Here is a 17,318-nt window from a genome sequence, read left to right on the forward strand (position 1 = left end):
TAATAATGATGATTTGCTTGCTAGGATTGAAGAATTGAACATTTCTCTTGCTAGCCTTAGATTAGAGAATGAAAATTTGATTGCTAAGGCCAAAGATTTTGATGTTTGCAAAGTTACAATTGCCGATCTTAGAGATAAGAATGATATACTTCGTGCTAAGATTGTTGAACTTAATTCTTGCAAACCATCTACATCTACCATTGAACATGTCACTATTTGTACTAGGTGTAGAAATGTTGATATTGATGCTATTCATGATCACATGATTTTAATTAAGCAACAAAATGATCATATAGCTAAACTAGATGCTAAAATTGCCGAGCACAACTTAGAAAATGAGAAATTTAAATTTGCTCGTAGCATGCTTTATAATGGGAGACGCCCTGGCATCAAGGATGGCATTGGCTTCCAAAGGGGAGACAATGTCAAACTTAATGCCCCTCCTAAGAACTTGTCTAACTTTGTTAAGGGCAAGGCTCCCATGCCTCAGGATAACGAGGGCTACATTTTGTACCCTGCCGGTTATCCCGAGGACAAAATTAGGAAAATTCATTCTAGGAAGTCTCACTCTGGCCCTAATCATGCTTTTATGTATAAGGGTGAGACATCTAGCTCTAAGCAACCAACCCGTGCCAAGTTGCCTAGAAAGAAAACGTCTAATGCATCAAATGATCATGCTGTTTCATTTAAAACTTTTGATGCTTCTTATGTGCTTACTAACAAATCCGGCAAGGTCGTTGCCAAGTTTGTTGGGGGCAAACACAAGGGCTCCAAGACTTGTGTTTGGGTACCCAAAGTTCTTGTTTCTAATGCCAAAGGACCCAAAACAGTTTGGGTACCTAAAGTCAAGAACTAAATTTGTTTTGTAGGTTTATGCATCCGGGGGCTCAAGTTGGATACTCGACAGCGGGTGCACAAACCACATGACCGGGGAGAAAAGGATGTTCTCCTCATATGAGAAAAACAAAGATCCCCAACGAGCTATCACATTCGGGGATGGAAATCAAGGTTTGGTCAAAGGACTTGGTAAAATTGCTATATCTCCTGACCATTCTATTTCCAATGTTTTTCTTGTAGATTCTTTAGATTACAACCTGCTTTCTGTTTCCCAATTATGTCAAATGGGCTACAACTGTCTTTTTACTGATGTAGGTGTCACTATCTTTAGAAGAAGTGATGATTCAATAGCATTTAAGGGTGTGTTAGAGGGTCAGCTATACTTGGTAGATTTTGATAGAGCTGAACTCGACACATGCTTAATTGCTAAGACTAACTTGGGTTGGCTCTGGCACCGCCGACTAGCCCATGTTGGGATGAAGAATCTTCATAAGCTTCTAAACGGAGAACACATTTTAGGATTAACAAATGTTCATTTTGAGAAAGACAGGATTTGTAGCGCATGCCAGGCAGGGAAGCAAGTTGGAGTCCATCATCCACACAAGAACATCATGACGACCGACAGGCCGCTTGAGCTACTCCACATGGATCTATTCGGCCCGATTGCTTACATAAGCATCGGCGGGAGTAAGTATTGTCTTGTAATAGTGGATGATTATACTCGCTTCACTTGGGTATTCTTTTTACAGGAAAAATCTCAAACCCAAGAGACCTTAAAGGGATTCTTGAGACGGGCTCAAAATGAGTTCGGATTAAGGATCAAGAAAATAAGAAGCGACAACGGGACGGAGTTCAAGAACTCTCAAATTGAAGGCTTCCTTGAGGAGGAGGGCATCAAGCATGAGTTCTCTTCTCCCTACACACCTCAACAAAATGGTGTAGTGGAGAGGAAGAATCGAACTCTATTGGACATGGCAAGAACCATGCTTGATGAGTACAAGACACCGGACCGGTTTTGGGCCGAAGCGGTCAACACCGCCTGCTACGCCATCAACCGGTTATATCTTCACCGAATCCTCAAGAAGACATCCTACGAACTCCTAACCGGTAAAAAGCCCAACATTTCATACTTTAGAGTTTTTGGTAGCAAATGCTTTATTCTTGTTAAAAGAGGTAGAAAATCTAAATTTGCTCCTAAAACTGTAGAAGGCTTTTTACTTGGTTATGACTCAAACACAAGGGCATATAGGGTCTTTAACAAGTCCACTGGACTAGTTGAAGTCTCATGTGACGTTGTGTTTGACGAAACTAACGGCTCTCAAGTAGAGCAAGTTGATCTTGATGAGATAGGTGAAGAACAGGCTCCATGCATAGCGCTAAGGAACATGTCCATTGGGGATGTGTGTCCTAAGGAATCCGAAGAGCCTCCACATGCACAAGATCAACCATCCTCCTCCACGCAAGCATCTCCACCAACTCAAAATGAGGATGAAGCTCAAGTTGTTAAAGGGCAAAATCAAGAAGATGAGCCACCTCAAGATGATGGCAATGATCAAGGGGGAGATGCAATTGATCAAGAAAAGGAGGATGAGGAAGAACCAAGACCGCCACACCCAAGAGTCCACCATGCAATACAAAGAGATCACCCCGTCGACACCATCCTCGGCGACATTCATAAGGGGGTAACTACTCGATCTCGGGTTGCTCATTTTTGTGAACATTACTCTTTTGTTTCCTCTATTGAGCCACACAGGGTAGAGGAAGCTCTCCAAGATTCGGATTGGGTGGTGGCGATGCAAGAGGAGCTCAACAACTTCACTAGAAATGAGGTATGGCATTTAGTTCCACGTCCTAACCAAAATGTTGTAGGAACCAAATGGGTCTTCCGCAACAAGCAAGATGAGCATGGTGTGGTGACAAGGAACAAGGCACGACTTGTGGCCAAAGGGTATTCACAAGTCGAAGGTTTGGATTTCGGTGAAACCTATGCACCCGTAGCTAGGCTTGAGTCAATTCGCATATTATTAGCCTATGCTACTTACCATGGCTTTAAGCTTTATCAAATGGACGTGAAAAGTGCCTTCCTCAATGGACCAATCAAGGAAGAGGTCTATGTTGAGCAACCTCCCGGTTTTGAAGACAGTGAGTATCCTAACCATGTCTATAGGCTCTCTAAGGCGCTTTATGGGCTCAAGCAAGCCCCAAGAGCATGGTATGAATGCCTTAGAGATTTCCTTATTGCTAATGGCTTCAAAGTCGGAAAAGCCGATCCTACACTCTTTACTAAAACTCTTGAAAATGACTTGTTTGTATGCCAAATTTATGTTGATGATATTATATTTGGGTCTACTAACGAGTGTACATGTGAAGAGTTTAGTAGGATTATGACACAGAAATTCGAGATGTCTATGATGGGGGAGTTGAAGTATTTCTTAGGATTCCAAGTGAAGCAACTCCAAGAGGGCACCTTCATTAGCCAAACGAAGTACACTCACGACATCCTAAGCAAGTTTGGAATGAAGGATGCCAAGCCCATCAAGACACCCATGGGAACCAATGGGCATCTCGACCTCGACACGGGAGGTAAGTCCGTGGATCAAAAGGTATACCGGTCGATGATTGGTTCATTGCTTTATTTATGTGCATCTCGACCGGACATTATGCTTTCCGTTTGCATGTGTGCAAGATTCCAATCCGACCCTAAGGAATCCCACCTTACGGCCGTAAAACGAATCTTGAGATATTTGGCTTATACACCTAAGTTTGGGCTTTGGTACCCTCGGGGATCCACTTTTGATTTGATTGGTTATTCGGATGCCGATTGGGCGGGGTGTAAAATTAATAGGAAGAGCACATCGGGGACTTGCCAGTTCTTGGGAAGATCCTTGGTGTCTTGGGCTTCAAAGAAGCAAAATTCGGTCGCTCTTTCCACCGCCGAAGCCGAGTACATTGCCGCAGGTCATTGTTGCGCGCAATTGCTTTGGATGAGGCAAACCCTGCGGGACTACGGTTACAAATTAACCAAAGTCCCTTTGCTATGTGATAATGAGAGTGCAATCAAAATGGCCGACAATCCCGTCGAGCATAGCCGCACTAAGCACATAGCCATTCGGTATCATTTTCTTAGGGATCACCAACAAAAGGGAGATATCGAGATTTCTTACATTAATACTAAAGATCAATTAGCCGATATCTTTACCAAGCCACTTGATGAACAATCTTTTACCCGACTTAGGCATGAGCTCAATATTCTTGATTCTAGAAATTTCTTTTGCTAGCTTGCACACATAGCTCATAAATGTACCTTTGATCATGTCTCTTTCATATGCTATGCCTAATGCGTTTTCAAGTCTATTTTAAACCAAGTCATAGGTACATTGAAAGGGAATTGGAGTCTTCGGCGAAGACAAAGGCTTCCACTCCGTAACTCATACTTCGCCATCACTCCAAGCAACTCTCTATTCTTTGAGGAGAAATGAGCATCAAAGAAAAGGACTTCTCCTTTGGTATAATCTTAACCCATTTATTTATGACCAAAGAGGAAGATAGCACCAGGAGGGCTCTCATGATTCCGTTTTTGGCGATTCATGCCAAAAAGGGGGAGAAATGAGCCCAAAGCAAAAGGACCGCACCACCACCAATTTCAAAAACTTAGTGTTTTCCAAAAGTATTTATCAATTGGTATCCTATTGTGTTCAAAAGGGGAAGAAAGTAGTATTTTAAAAATACATATCAAAACCCTCTTGATCACTAAGAGGTGGATCTCCTTTAGGGGGAGTTTTGTTTAGTCAAAGGAAAAGCATTTGAAACAGGGCGAGAAAATTTCAAATCTTGAAAATGCTTTGCTAACTCTTATTCATTTATCTTTGACTATGTGCAAAAGATCTTTGAAATGAACTTACAAAAGAATTTGCAAAAACAAAACTTGTGGTGCAAACGTGGTCCAAAATGTTAAATAAGAAAGAAACATTCCATGCATATCTTGTAAGTAGTTTTATTGGCTCAATTCCAAGCAACCTTTACACTTACATTATGCAAACTAGTTCAATTATGCACTTCTATATTTGCTTTGGTTTGTGTTGGCATCAATCACCAAAAAGGGGGAGATTGAAAGGGAATTAGGCTTTCACCTAGTTCCCAAATAATTTTGGTGGTTGAATTGCCCAACGCAAATCTTTGGACTAACTAGTTTGCCCAAGTGTATAGATTATACAGGTGTTAAAGGTTCACACTCAGCCAATAAAAAGACCAAGTTTTGGATTCAACAAAGGAACAAAAGGGGCAACCGAAGGCACCCCTGGTCTGGCGCACCGGACTGTCCGGTGCGCCACCGGACATGTCCGGTGCACCAGGGGGACTCAGGCTCAAACTCGCCACCTTCAGGAATTCTCAGAGGCGACTCGGCTATAATTCACCGGACTGTCCGGTGTACACCGGACAGTGTCCGGTGCGCCAAGGGAGGTCGGCCTCAGGAACTCGCCAGCTTCGGGAAAAGCCAACGGCTCGTCCACTATAATTCACCGGACTGTCCGGTGTGCACCGGACTGTCCGGTGCGACTCCGGAGCAACGGTCATCTCCGCGCCAACGGCTCTCTGCCGCACATTTAATGCGCGCTCTGCGCGCGCAGGAGTCAGAGTCGCCCATGCTGGCACACCGGACAGCAAACAGTACCTGTCCGGTGTGCACCGGACACCCAGGCGGGCCCACAAGTCAGAAGCTCCAACGGTCAGAATCCAACGGCAGTGGTGACGTGGCAGGGGGCACCGGACTGTCCGGTGTGCACCGGACTGTCCGGTGCGCCATCGAACAGGCAGCCTTCCAACGGCCACTTTTGGTGGTTGGGGCTATAAATACCCCAACCACCCCACCATTCATTGCATTCAAGTTTTCCACTTCCCAACTATTACAAGAGCTCTAGCATTCAATTCTAGACACACCAAAGAGATCAAATCCTCTCCAATTCCACACAAAGCCCTAGCAACTAGTGAGAGTGATTTGCCGTGTTCATTTGAGCTCTTGTGCTTGGATTGCTTCTTTTCTTTCTCACTTGTTCTTGTGATCAAAACTCCATTGTAATCAAGGCAAGAGGCACCAATTGTGTGGTGGCCCTTGCGGGGAAGTTTTGTTCCCGGCTTTGATTTGAGAAGAGAAGCTCACTCGGTCCGAGGGACCGTTTGAGAGAGGGAAGGGTTGAAAGAGACCCGGCCTTTGTGGCCTCCTCAACGGGGAGTAGGTTTGAGAGAACCGAACCTCGGTAAAACAAATCCGTGTGTCACACTTCATTATTTGCTCGCGATTTGTTTTGCGCCCTCTCTCGCGGACTCGTTTATATTTCTAACGCTAACCCATCTTGTAGTTGTGTTTATATTTGTAAATTTCAGTTTCGCCCTATTCACCCCCCCCTCTAGGCGACTATCAGTTGGCTAGCAAAGAGCTCAGGGTATTTAGCCATCAGATCATCTTCACGCTCCCAGGTTGCTTCTTCCTCTGAATGGTGATTCCATCTAACTTTGCACATTCTGATGGTCTTCCTTCGGGTGACTCTGTCTGCAACCTCAAGGATTTGCACTGGCTTCTCAACGTAGGTCAAGTCCTCCTGGACTTCAAGACCTTCCACTGGCAACTGCTCTTCTGGCACACACAAGCACTTCTTCAACTGAGACACATGAAAAACATCATGCACTGCGGACAGATTCTCTGGCAGACTGAGCTGATAGGCCACTTCTCCACGAATAGGACAAGGGCGGCCCAAGGCGAGGTGCTTGGCCGAATGTAACCTTTCTCTGACAGCTCATCAATCTGCTTCTTAAGCTCAACCAACTCTGGTCCAGATATTCTGTAAGCTCTCTTAAAGATAGGAGCGGTTCCAGGAAGAAGCTCTATAGCAAACTCAACTTTCCGCTCTGGTGGCATACCTGGTAGGTCCTTTGGAAACACATCTGGGAACTCAGACACTACCCTGATACTCTCGATTGGGTCTGCTTCACTGCTATCGACAGCTATCTGATAACAACTTCCTTTCTTTGGCTCAGGCGGGACTAACTCGGTCACCACTTCCTCTCCTAGTAGGGACACCAACTTGATTGTCCTTTTATCACAACTGATAACTGCCTGATACTTATCTAGCCAATTCATCCCTAGGATGACATCTATTCCCTGAGTACCCATTACTATGAGGTTGGCGGGAAACGCTATCCCCCTTATTTCCACACTTACATTCAAGCAAATGCTATCGGCTCGAATTCTACCACCGGCTGAGTCAATTTGAATGGGGGTTGACATGGTAGTAATTAGAAGATTATGTGCTTCTACCCATGATGCAGTAATGAAAGAATGCGTTGCTCCAGTATCAAATAACACTTCTGCAATATGGGAGTCGACTGGGAACATACCTACTATCATGTCGGGGGTCTCCTGAACTGCTTCAGCCTCCAAGTGGTTCAGCCTTCCATGATTATAGCGCGGCTGAGAGCGATTGCCTGCTCCAGGCTGAGGCACGTTCTGCTTTGATGGGGCATTGGGGCCTGACTGCTGCTGGGCTGCCTTCTTCGGACATTGCATCACCCAATGGCCTTGCTCTCCACAGTGGAAACATGCTCTGTTTCCAACCTGAGCTGGTGCTGCCTGACTGTTCTGCTGGGTTGCTGGGGCAGGAAGACGGGGTGCCTGCTGATTCTGCCTCTGAAACTGACCTCCTGACTGATTGCTCTGACGGTTCTGATACTGGTGCTGAGGATACTGCCTTTGGAACTGCTGATGCTGCTGAGGTGGACGTTGGTTCTGCCTGAACTGCTGAGGTTGATTGCCTGAGAAACGAGGACGATTGCTGCTTCCAGGCTGAGGTCCACTGATCTTGCGCTTACGATCTTCCATCTCCTTACGCTTCCTCTCTGTCATGATTGCTCTGTCAATCAGGTGCTGGAATGTCGAGAAGGTGTGATTCATCAGCTGGTACTGCAGAGGGTCAACCAAGCCTCTTAGGAAACGGTACTGTCGCTTGGCGTCGGTGTTGACATCTTCAGGAGCATAGCGAGACAACTGCAAAAACCTGTCCCGGTACTCACTGACAGACAATGGCCTTGCTTGAGGGCCAGGAACTCCTCCTTCTTCACTGTCATCAGACCTGCAGGAACATGGTACAGGCGAAAGCTTCCTCTGAACTCTTCCCAGGTGATGGCGTCGGGGTGGGCATGGGTGGCGAGGTAAGGCTCCCACCATGACTGAGCTGCTCCTCTCAACAGACGGAGACCATACAGGACCTTCTCCCTGTCGTCACACTGAGCGGTATGCAACTCCCGCTCCACAGTGCGCAGCCAGTCTTCAGCATCCATGGGGTCAGAAGAGTGAGCAAACGTTGGTGGATGACCCCTCATAAATTCAGCACGCTTATCTCTAGGCATCTGAGGCATCTGAGGCTGAGGTGGGGCATGCTGCTGCTGCTGAATGGCGGCCAGAGCCTGACCGATGGCTTGAACTGCCTGAGTCTGCATCAGAAACATCTGCTCGATAGACATCGGGGGCGGGGCGGCAGGTGCTGTTGCTGGGGCACCTCATCCTGCTGAGCGACTCGCTCCTGCTGAGCACGCCTTCCTCCTCTGCGCCTGTTCTCTGACATCTGCAGAATGCAACCACACATCAGAACTGATCTAGCAAATCTTGCAGCATAAGAAAAGAGTATAGAATTCTTCAACATCACTGAACAGATGAGCATCTTCACTGATCTCCAACACAGACCACACAACTTCTCAGATAAAAAGGAAAGTGGAATAAAAGGTTTCCCAACTATATAACTAACTCCTTTAACATATAACAGGTAAACCAAAATGCAGGGGATACCCACACTCTGGTGACAGTCATTACAAAGATCCAAACCAAACATAGTTCATCATGACAAACATAAATGCACAGGATATAGCAAACTACCATGTCTAACTAAGACTAACTAAAAGCGAGACTAACACTAAGACCGTAGCTTCTATGTATATATTTTGTATTAATTACAAGATCCAACTCTAACGATCTATGGTTCTAGATTTATCTTGGTCTTGCAGTCGGGGTTGCCATAAGGCTGGCGTCCACGCCGAGGTGAGCGGTACGGGTGATGAGTCCCGACGGGAGCGGGGGAACCATCATCCAGGTGACGACGTTCCGCGCGCTCAGCCCGCAGCAGGGCGATCTCAGCACGAGCCCTACTCAGCTCGTCTAATGCATGGTCCAGCTCCGTGTTTAGCACGACGGCTAGGTTGACTGTGCTGCTCAACCTAGGATTGCCCTCACCGACAGGTGAGACAATCACGCCTCCTGTGCTGCCAGATGGACGACAGGGGTAATACTTCAGGTTGAGACCGTCAGCTACCCCACCGAGAACCGAGCAGTAGTGCGAAAGCGCACGCCGTGCAGCATCTTGCATGGCCGCCTCAGCTGAGTCCCGCTCAGAGATAGAATAGTGCTCTGAGCAGGCCTCCGCACCCTGGAGACTGTTCTCCGGATGGCGCACCAAGCAGGTCGCCTCCCAGCGGTCCGGGTAGACCCCGCGACTATGCTGGTAGACCACACAGCGATACTCGATAGACCAAGTACGCCGGTTAAGTGCCCGACGTAGCAGGGTGTCGAGCGCATCATGGAAGTGACACCCGCGAGCAGCGTCGCGAGTGATGGGTCGAGCAACCCATCCCTCCGGCTCCTGGTCAGCAGAGAAGTCGGTGTCGTGGCTCGAGCTGTCGTCGCCACCTCCGTCGTCTGGGTCTCCTCCAGCAGCTACTCCAGAGGCTGGGGCGCCCAGTGGTGGTGCAGGGGGCGCCTCCAGGGGAAGCACAGGGGAGCAGCTCCTCACGGACTCTATCTCCTGCTGGAGCGAGAAAGAAGAGCCCTACTGCTCCTGCTCCTGTCGTCGACGTTCCTGCTCCTCATGCAGGCGGTGGTGCAGCCTCTCCAAGTGGCTGGACTGTCCGGCCACGGGACGACGAAGCGGACGCTCAGCAAGGCGGGAGGGTAAGAAGGGGATGACAGACTTTCGTGCAGTGTATCTAAGACGAGCCATCTACAAAAGACACCGCAAGCAAAAGAGTGAGAACAAAATTAATATGACCAGCAAATAATGAATCATAAATAAATGAAGAAAAAGAATAAAACATAATTTTCAGCAAGGTATATTATATAGTAGAACATAGGTTTGGTCGGTATGACCAACTTTTGAAGGGATATCAAAGTCAAGGCAGGGACAGAGGTCTATAGTCCTTAGAACGACCATTCTATTCTAGGTTAGCGGTCCTACAGTCAGCACGGCTTTGATACCACCTATGTCACACCCGGTTTTAGAAGGCAAACCGAATGCGAACCATGTACGTGCCAGGATCAGTTATTCACGTACACAGCAGTTACATAACATGAACATCATCACACAGTGCTCAAAATAGTATTAAAAGAGAAATAATAGTCGATTACATCATACGTCTGAGACGTCCATATAGTCTTTACAATAAATCAAAGTGCGGAAAAGAAACGTAGATAACCGCGGCCTTCACAGGCAGCCGACTGGGGGTTGCCGCTAACCCACGCCTAGAACTCGTCGTAGTCTTGGAACTCCTGGAAGTCTCCTTCCACGGCTTCATCTTCTCCTGAGCAGTGGTTGCAATGCTGACAACCTGAGGATGGGGGGTTTGGTGTGTAGAGCAAGGGTGAGTACACATCAACATACTCAGCAAGTATCCTGTTTGGCTGTAGTGGACTAGCTTTATGTGGGGATAAGTCAAGCGGTTGCTTTTAGTTGGTCAGATTATTATTTACTAGTAGAAAGCCAGGTTTTAACATTAACCCAAGTTATTAGCCCGATGTACCCTTTCCAAACAGAAAGAATACCACTTACCAGCACCATAGTCATAACCAGAACCATCAATCTCATTGCCACCTGTAACCCAAAATGTCTCTGATCAAGTACCACTAATCACTAGAGCTCCCTTGACCGCTCATAACCGCGAGCACGGCTGATATATCAGTTTTCAAACACTCTGCAGAGGTTGTGCACTTTACCCACAAGCCGTGATTCCCTTTCTGCCCGGAGAGAGCTACTCCCCATTGACCACTACCTAGGTGGCCTAGCAGGGCATCACTATGTAGCCTTTACAAAGATTCCCCGGGGGTGTAGCCACCCGTTAGGTTTCCTAAATGCACCGCACTCCTCCCCAAGGGGCGAACCCAAACTTGGCAGAGCGAGCCGCATACACCGAGCCCTATTGACGGCACAACGGCTAAGCAAACTACACCCCGGATCCTCTAATTATTCAGCTAAGGGCATCCCATTCCACCCTCATGGTTGCACTGTTTTCCCGGGTGGTTATCCAAAGAACAGGTCCTTACGGAGAGGCACTCGAGAAACCGCTCGAGCCCCCTTAAAGGCCACAAGTACAACATCGTAATAAGAGAAGGGAAAACAACGTATCATAGATAATCTCATCATGTTCATTGATTAGAGTTTGAGCAATAGCATAAAGCTAAACAATAATAATCCAACCCAAATAGGTAAACAAGGACATGGATAACAAAGCTAGTTAATCCTTAGGCATAAATGTGTAAAGCGGGAGGTGAATTAAAGAATGAATAGGACAGAGATAGGTCAAGGGACACTTGCCTCCACCAACCGACTGCTGCTCAGGGGCTTCTCCTGCGAGTTCCTCGGGCTTTTCAACTGGATCGTTCTCTATGCGATTGCAAGCATACATACATCCATCCATTCAAATTAGGAAACAAACAGTACACCATACAAGAGAACAAATAAAGTAAATATGCATAGAATATCACATATGATAATGAACTCACCATGGTTAGAAAGAAATGGGAAAAGGTCTCGCGAGGGTTAAAGCTTATGCCCGAGACGCACTACGGGTAAACAAATGACTAAACGTTACATGCTCTAACTCTAATTGGTTCTAACAAAAGAATTAGCTACATGCACTAATGTAAACGTGACCACTTTTAGTAGATTAACGTTGAATAAAATAGATGATTAGCTATACAAATTAACTAACGTAACCAATTTCCAAATTGAGACTCCTATCTTATTAATATAAACACGTGATTAGCGCGCATAGGACACGGGGGGTAGACGGGGCGCGACGGGTCGTGCCAAAGCACGTGCACTACGCCGAGCTCAAGGTCGCGCGCCATGGGCACGCTGGGCCAAGCTCGAGGCCATGCCGAGGCCGTCACGACGCGAGCAAAGCACGGTGGGGCGAGCGGGCAAGCACGGACGGGGCGAGGACACGGACGGGCGTGGGGCGGGCGGTCGAGCCGGGGCGACGCGGAGCGGGGCTGAGCGGGCGCGGGGCTCGCCGGAGGCGAGGCGGCCGAGGGCGGCCAAGCCGGGGGCGGGGCCGAGGGGCGCGGCCGAGCGCGGGACGGGGCGGGGGCTCGCCGGAGGCGAGGCAGGGCGGCGCGAGGCAGCCAAGCCGGGGGCGGCCGAGCACGGGACCGGCGCGGGGAGGGGCTAGGCGGGCGCGGCCGGGCGCGGCCAAGCCGGGGGCGGTCGGGCGCGGGGCCGAGCGGGGCTAGCGCGGGGGCGGGGGACGCCGGCGCGGGACGGGGGGCGCCGGGGCGTCCGAGCCGAGCGGCCGGGCGGGCGAGGTCGAGGCCAGGACCGAGCTCGCCGGGGCCGGGGACGAGCGCGCCCATGGCGCGGGGGAGGGCGCCGACGGGAGGGAAGGAGGAGGGAGGGGAGGAGAGGAGAGAGGAGGGGGGGGGAAGAAGCCTCACCGGAGGGGAGGACGGCGCGGCGGCGACGCCGGGGAGGGGCGGCGGCTAGGGTTATGGTGAGGGAGAGAGAGAGGGGATGACGGGCGGGGCCCACGGGGAGGATTTTTGGAAAAAAGAAAAGGGGAGGGGGCGGTTGGGCCGACTAGGCCCAAAAGGGGGGAGGGGCGGCTGGGCCGCCACGGGGCCCACGCGGGAAGGGGAGGGGGGCGGCTGGGCCGCTTGGGCCAAGGGGAAGGAGCGGTTGGGCCAAAAGGGGAGAAGGGGAGAGAGAAAAAGAAAAGGCTTTTCTTTTTCTAATTTCCACAATTTCTTATATGCCTAATTCTCCACTTCACTCAACCACAAACAAAAGAGTGCATAATCTGACATGATGCAACAAACAAAAATAGTTCTAGGTTTTGGTTACACAAGATGTCGAGCTAATTCTCGCTATAATTTTTAGAAAAGACCAAGGCTTAGCGAGAAGAAAAGGGAAAAAGGAAAGAGTAACGCCTGAATTTGGTGAGAGAAAAGAAGAAAAAAATTCTACCCCCAAATTCAGGGCGTTACAAACACGGTTTACAAAAACCGTTTCATATATAAAAACGCTACCCACCGGTAACGGTTTACCAACGGTAAACCGGTAAAAACAGACCGATTTGACCAATTCAAATCATTTTGAATCCGAACCGGTTTACCGACAAAAAGAACCAGTGAAAAAACGCTCTAAACCGCCGGTTAACCGCGAAATGAATCGGTTTTTGATGTTTTTTTACAGAAAAATGAAAAAAATTGACAAGGTTTATTTGTAGTTTGCTCAATTCACATTGCAAAGTAAATATTAATTGATCCACACGATATGTGTTCACCAAAATAACATATAACATACATATGCAACCATAAACTCCAGTTCTCATGCAACAAACAACCAGCGAACTTCGCAACACTCAAATACAAGTTCTTTTACAACTCTCCAATGAGGCAACGACATATAGGTCGACTTATTTCACAATACTCACATGTTTATCTCGAGTCATAGTGATAGTACTAAGGCATGTTGGAAGGATCGTGATATTGTTCCAATCCGTTATAGTGATAGTGATAGGTCTATACAAAATATATGAGATACATTAACGAGAAAACAAGGACGACAAATAAATATTTATCCACAAAGGAAAAAACATACCGGTATGTGTGTTTGGTGTTTATGTATTGCATGTGCACCTCACCAAGTGTTGGACTTTTCTTCCGATCAGCAAATCTTAGGAACACATATAGAAGAACTGGAGCTAAGGGTTCTAGATTGAGTCTTGTCTAGATGGATAGTTATTAGAAGAACTGAAGCTACTTGATCCACGAATTCCATCTTGGACAGGAAATGAAACCGAAATTGACCACTAAATGCCTAAACTGGACTTGAGCTACGGGTTTATCTTCACATATAACATATAACATCTTCACATGTAGCATATAATAGTAAACAAGACTAATATGCCTAAATCGGCAACTAAATAATCAGTTTTGGCATTAAATCTGGTTTTTCGGCAAAAAATAGCGGTTTACCGGTCTTAAATAACGGTTTACCGGCCCTAGAAAACGGTTTACCAGCGGTTTCGGTTTTTATGGATTTTTTCATTTTTTTGAATTTAGAACGAATTTTGAAAAAAAACAGTGGTTTACCGAAACCGCACCCCGGCGGTTTTGGTAAACCGGCCGGTTTACCGCCGGTTTTTACTGGATTTGTAAACCGTGAGTGCAAGACAACAATGAAGGTGCAGACGTGAATTTTGGTCTTTTCGTGTTGTTGAGCACTAGAATTAGCACCTGGATGCCCGGGCGGTCTGGCCATGTGGCCCGGATAGTCCGTGCTCTGAACGATCCGCTGTTAGATTAATTTTATGCTGGAATCATCATCTCGTGCGTGGTTATCCTAACAAACCCACGAAAAACTATTGGATCGCATATGGAATATATATATATATACACCTATTAAGGCTGCAAGGGTAGCATGCCTTTCCCTTGTTCTGCCTCTCCCTGACCGTAGGATCTGTCTATCTCGGTTCTGCCGCTCCATGGCCGTAGGATCACATGTCGTGTGCCCACCGCGGTACATCACCCCTCCCTCACCCCACCACCTTCGGCGCCGCCCGCGTGCGCAGCAACCACCGCCCCATCACCCACCCCCGGTGTTGTCGTCCCCCACCTCCGTGATGCTCGTGTGCCCCGATCCACGCAGTGGTCTCCTCTCCGTGCCCCCACGCGCGCGTGGTTTAGGCAATCTCTGTCGTGTTCTGCCTCTCAATCGTTCTGCCCCCACGCGCGCAGTGGTTTCCATTCCGTGCCCCCACGCACACGCCCTGCCTTCAAACTCCGATGCTCGCGAATCTTCGACGTATCGACGGTAGCCGCCTTTGCACCTGCTCAATCCTCGTCGTCGATCCGCCCATATGGCGATCCAGACGTAGCAGTAGGCCACCCCGTCACCGACGCGTGACCGCGCGGGCAGCGGCGAGTGTCTGGCCGACACGGAGAAGCTCCCCGGCGCCGCCGCATCCTCGGACGACGTGGACCTCATCATCGTCGCATCCACGCACCACACCGCCGCCGCGCGTCACGTCACTGCCGACCCGAATCTCGCCTGCTGCGGTGGCGGGGGTGGTACTCGTGGAACAGCGACCATCATGCTCGCCTCAATCCGCTCGCGCCACGCCGCGGTAGCCTGCAGAGATGCCCCCGCTGGCCTAGCTAGCTCTGCCTCCGGCTCTCGCTCCGGCTTCGCTTCCAAGGAGGCAAGGACCCTGCCTCCTCACGCACAGGTCAGGTCGGCCGACCGGGTCGTGCCCACCATCCTGTCATGCAAGCGCCGGCCCGCGACGATGTAGCATGGCACGTTGCTGGTCAGGGCTGCCCTCGCGGGGTTCTGCCTCGTCGTGCTCAACATTGACACCCGCAGGTGCTGGGCCCACGACTACTACAACAACTATGCCCAGTTCCGGTATGCTCGCGCACACGGAATCCCCTTGGTTCCTATGGCCTTCATTCGCATGTTACTATGTTAGCTTGGGTTGGCGACTTCGTTCACTGCGCGTCAGCCATCCGATCTACTGCGTGCGCAGGTACTCGTAGGCAATCAATGTCATTGACTTCCTGTACTTGTTGTTCCAGTTCGTCGCGCTCGTGGAGCTCATGAGGAGGAGCAAGCATTTGATTCCCCAACCCAAGCGTTATCTCTTCAAGTTCACCTTAACCATGGATCAGGTTTGTGCCTACTGTCTCGTGTTGCCTTTACCACACACTCTTCTTCCTAGGCTTGTTTATGGTTGTGCAACTGCTTGTGCTCCTGGCTATTAAACCGAGGAAGAGGAATTAGTATGTATGAAGTCGTCTTACTGAAGCAAAGTATAGGCTTTTTAACTTGGTGGTGGACAGTGGCGGATCCAGAAACGGATCATGAGGGGGCTACTAAACTAAAGCTGTAAAATTCTTTTTAAAAAATAATCTAATTGATGTTAATATAACACAAGTAGCAAGATAAAACTTAAATACTTAAAAACATGTAGCCTGAATAAGTCGACACGAATTCTACAAATACAATAATAAATAATCAATACATATCGTTCTGATTCTTGATAAGGAATATATCCACCCTATCCCTATAAACATAAATTTTAATTTTATCAATTAACTTACTAACCTAGCATATGATTGATTAAACCAAAATACCAAATAATCTCACCTTCTTACCTAGCACAGTAGCACTAGTAGCCACAGGCATATAGCAAACTAGCAGCAGGATTCATTGGTTCAGTCTTGAGCAATCAGCAGGGACAGGGAGGCTTCACGAGGTGTATAACACGCTCACACCTGACGCCTCCACTCCACAGAGCAGCCAACAAGCATCGAGCAGGCGAGCAGCCAGCAAGGGAGGCGGCACTTAATTGAGTCCTGATCCCCGATGGAGTGAGGGAGCGGGACTGAGGGCGGTGGCCGGCGTGGGGGAGGACGGGAGGAGCCGAGGGCGCAGGCTGCACTGCCAATGTGCCGCAGCGCATGCGGGAGGAGCCATGGGCACAGCGCGGACATGCGGTGCGAAGGGATGGAGAGCGGTTAGCGGTGGCTAGGTGCGTGCGAAGAGGTGCTGTGAGAGTCTGATCTAGATTTTTATGGCCAAATTTACCATATATCATTGTTTCTAATGGGTCACGACCGGGACTGCAGCCCCGGTCGCACATCCGCCCCTGGTGGTGGAGGAGATGTGTTACATGTGATTTGTGATATACTCCTTGGTTACATTATGCTCCGTCCATTTGGTGCCTCGATTGAAGTCAACATGTTAGGTCATCGCCATCTTGATATGATATACACCACAAATGCCTTCATTCTAATCGTCCTATCATGTGCTAAACTTTGTGTCATCCAAGTTTGTGACGAATCTTTGTGGCTGTTAATTGCTACTTATTTGAAGTTGAATAGAGAATATTAAGCATTAGCGTGAAAATAAAACCTAGCTGATTGGTTGTTGCTTGCATACTACTTTGCATCCCTGACTACTCTTGTTACTTTATACATGAGGATCAGCAAGACCATTTGCATGTTCAACATATCTCATTTTCACGTTCACTGCATCCGTGCTCAAAGCCTCAAATATAAACTGAGTGAGTGAGCAATTGATGAGCATGAGCCTCCTTAGTTAATATGTCTTCACAACGATTATGTGCTTTGTTACTTTATGCTTGATTATGGTTTTGAGGGC

The 17,318-nt window shown here is 48.4% G+C and overlaps 1 pseudogene; it reads left to right on the forward strand.

Annotated features, from left to right (window-relative positions):
- Positions 1-15,012: 15,012 nt before the first annotated feature.
- Positions 15,013-15,916, forward strand: LOC109944216 (CASP-like protein 4A2; annotated as a pseudogene).
- Positions 15,917-17,318: the final 1,402 nt, after the last annotated feature.

Source organism: Zea mays, chromosome 2, assembly GCF_902167145.1.
Source record: "Zea mays cultivar B73 chromosome 2, Zm-B73-REFERENCE-NAM-5.0, whole genome shotgun sequence".
Classification (NCBI taxonomy): domain Eukaryota; kingdom Viridiplantae; phylum Streptophyta; class Magnoliopsida; order Poales; family Poaceae; genus Zea; species Zea mays.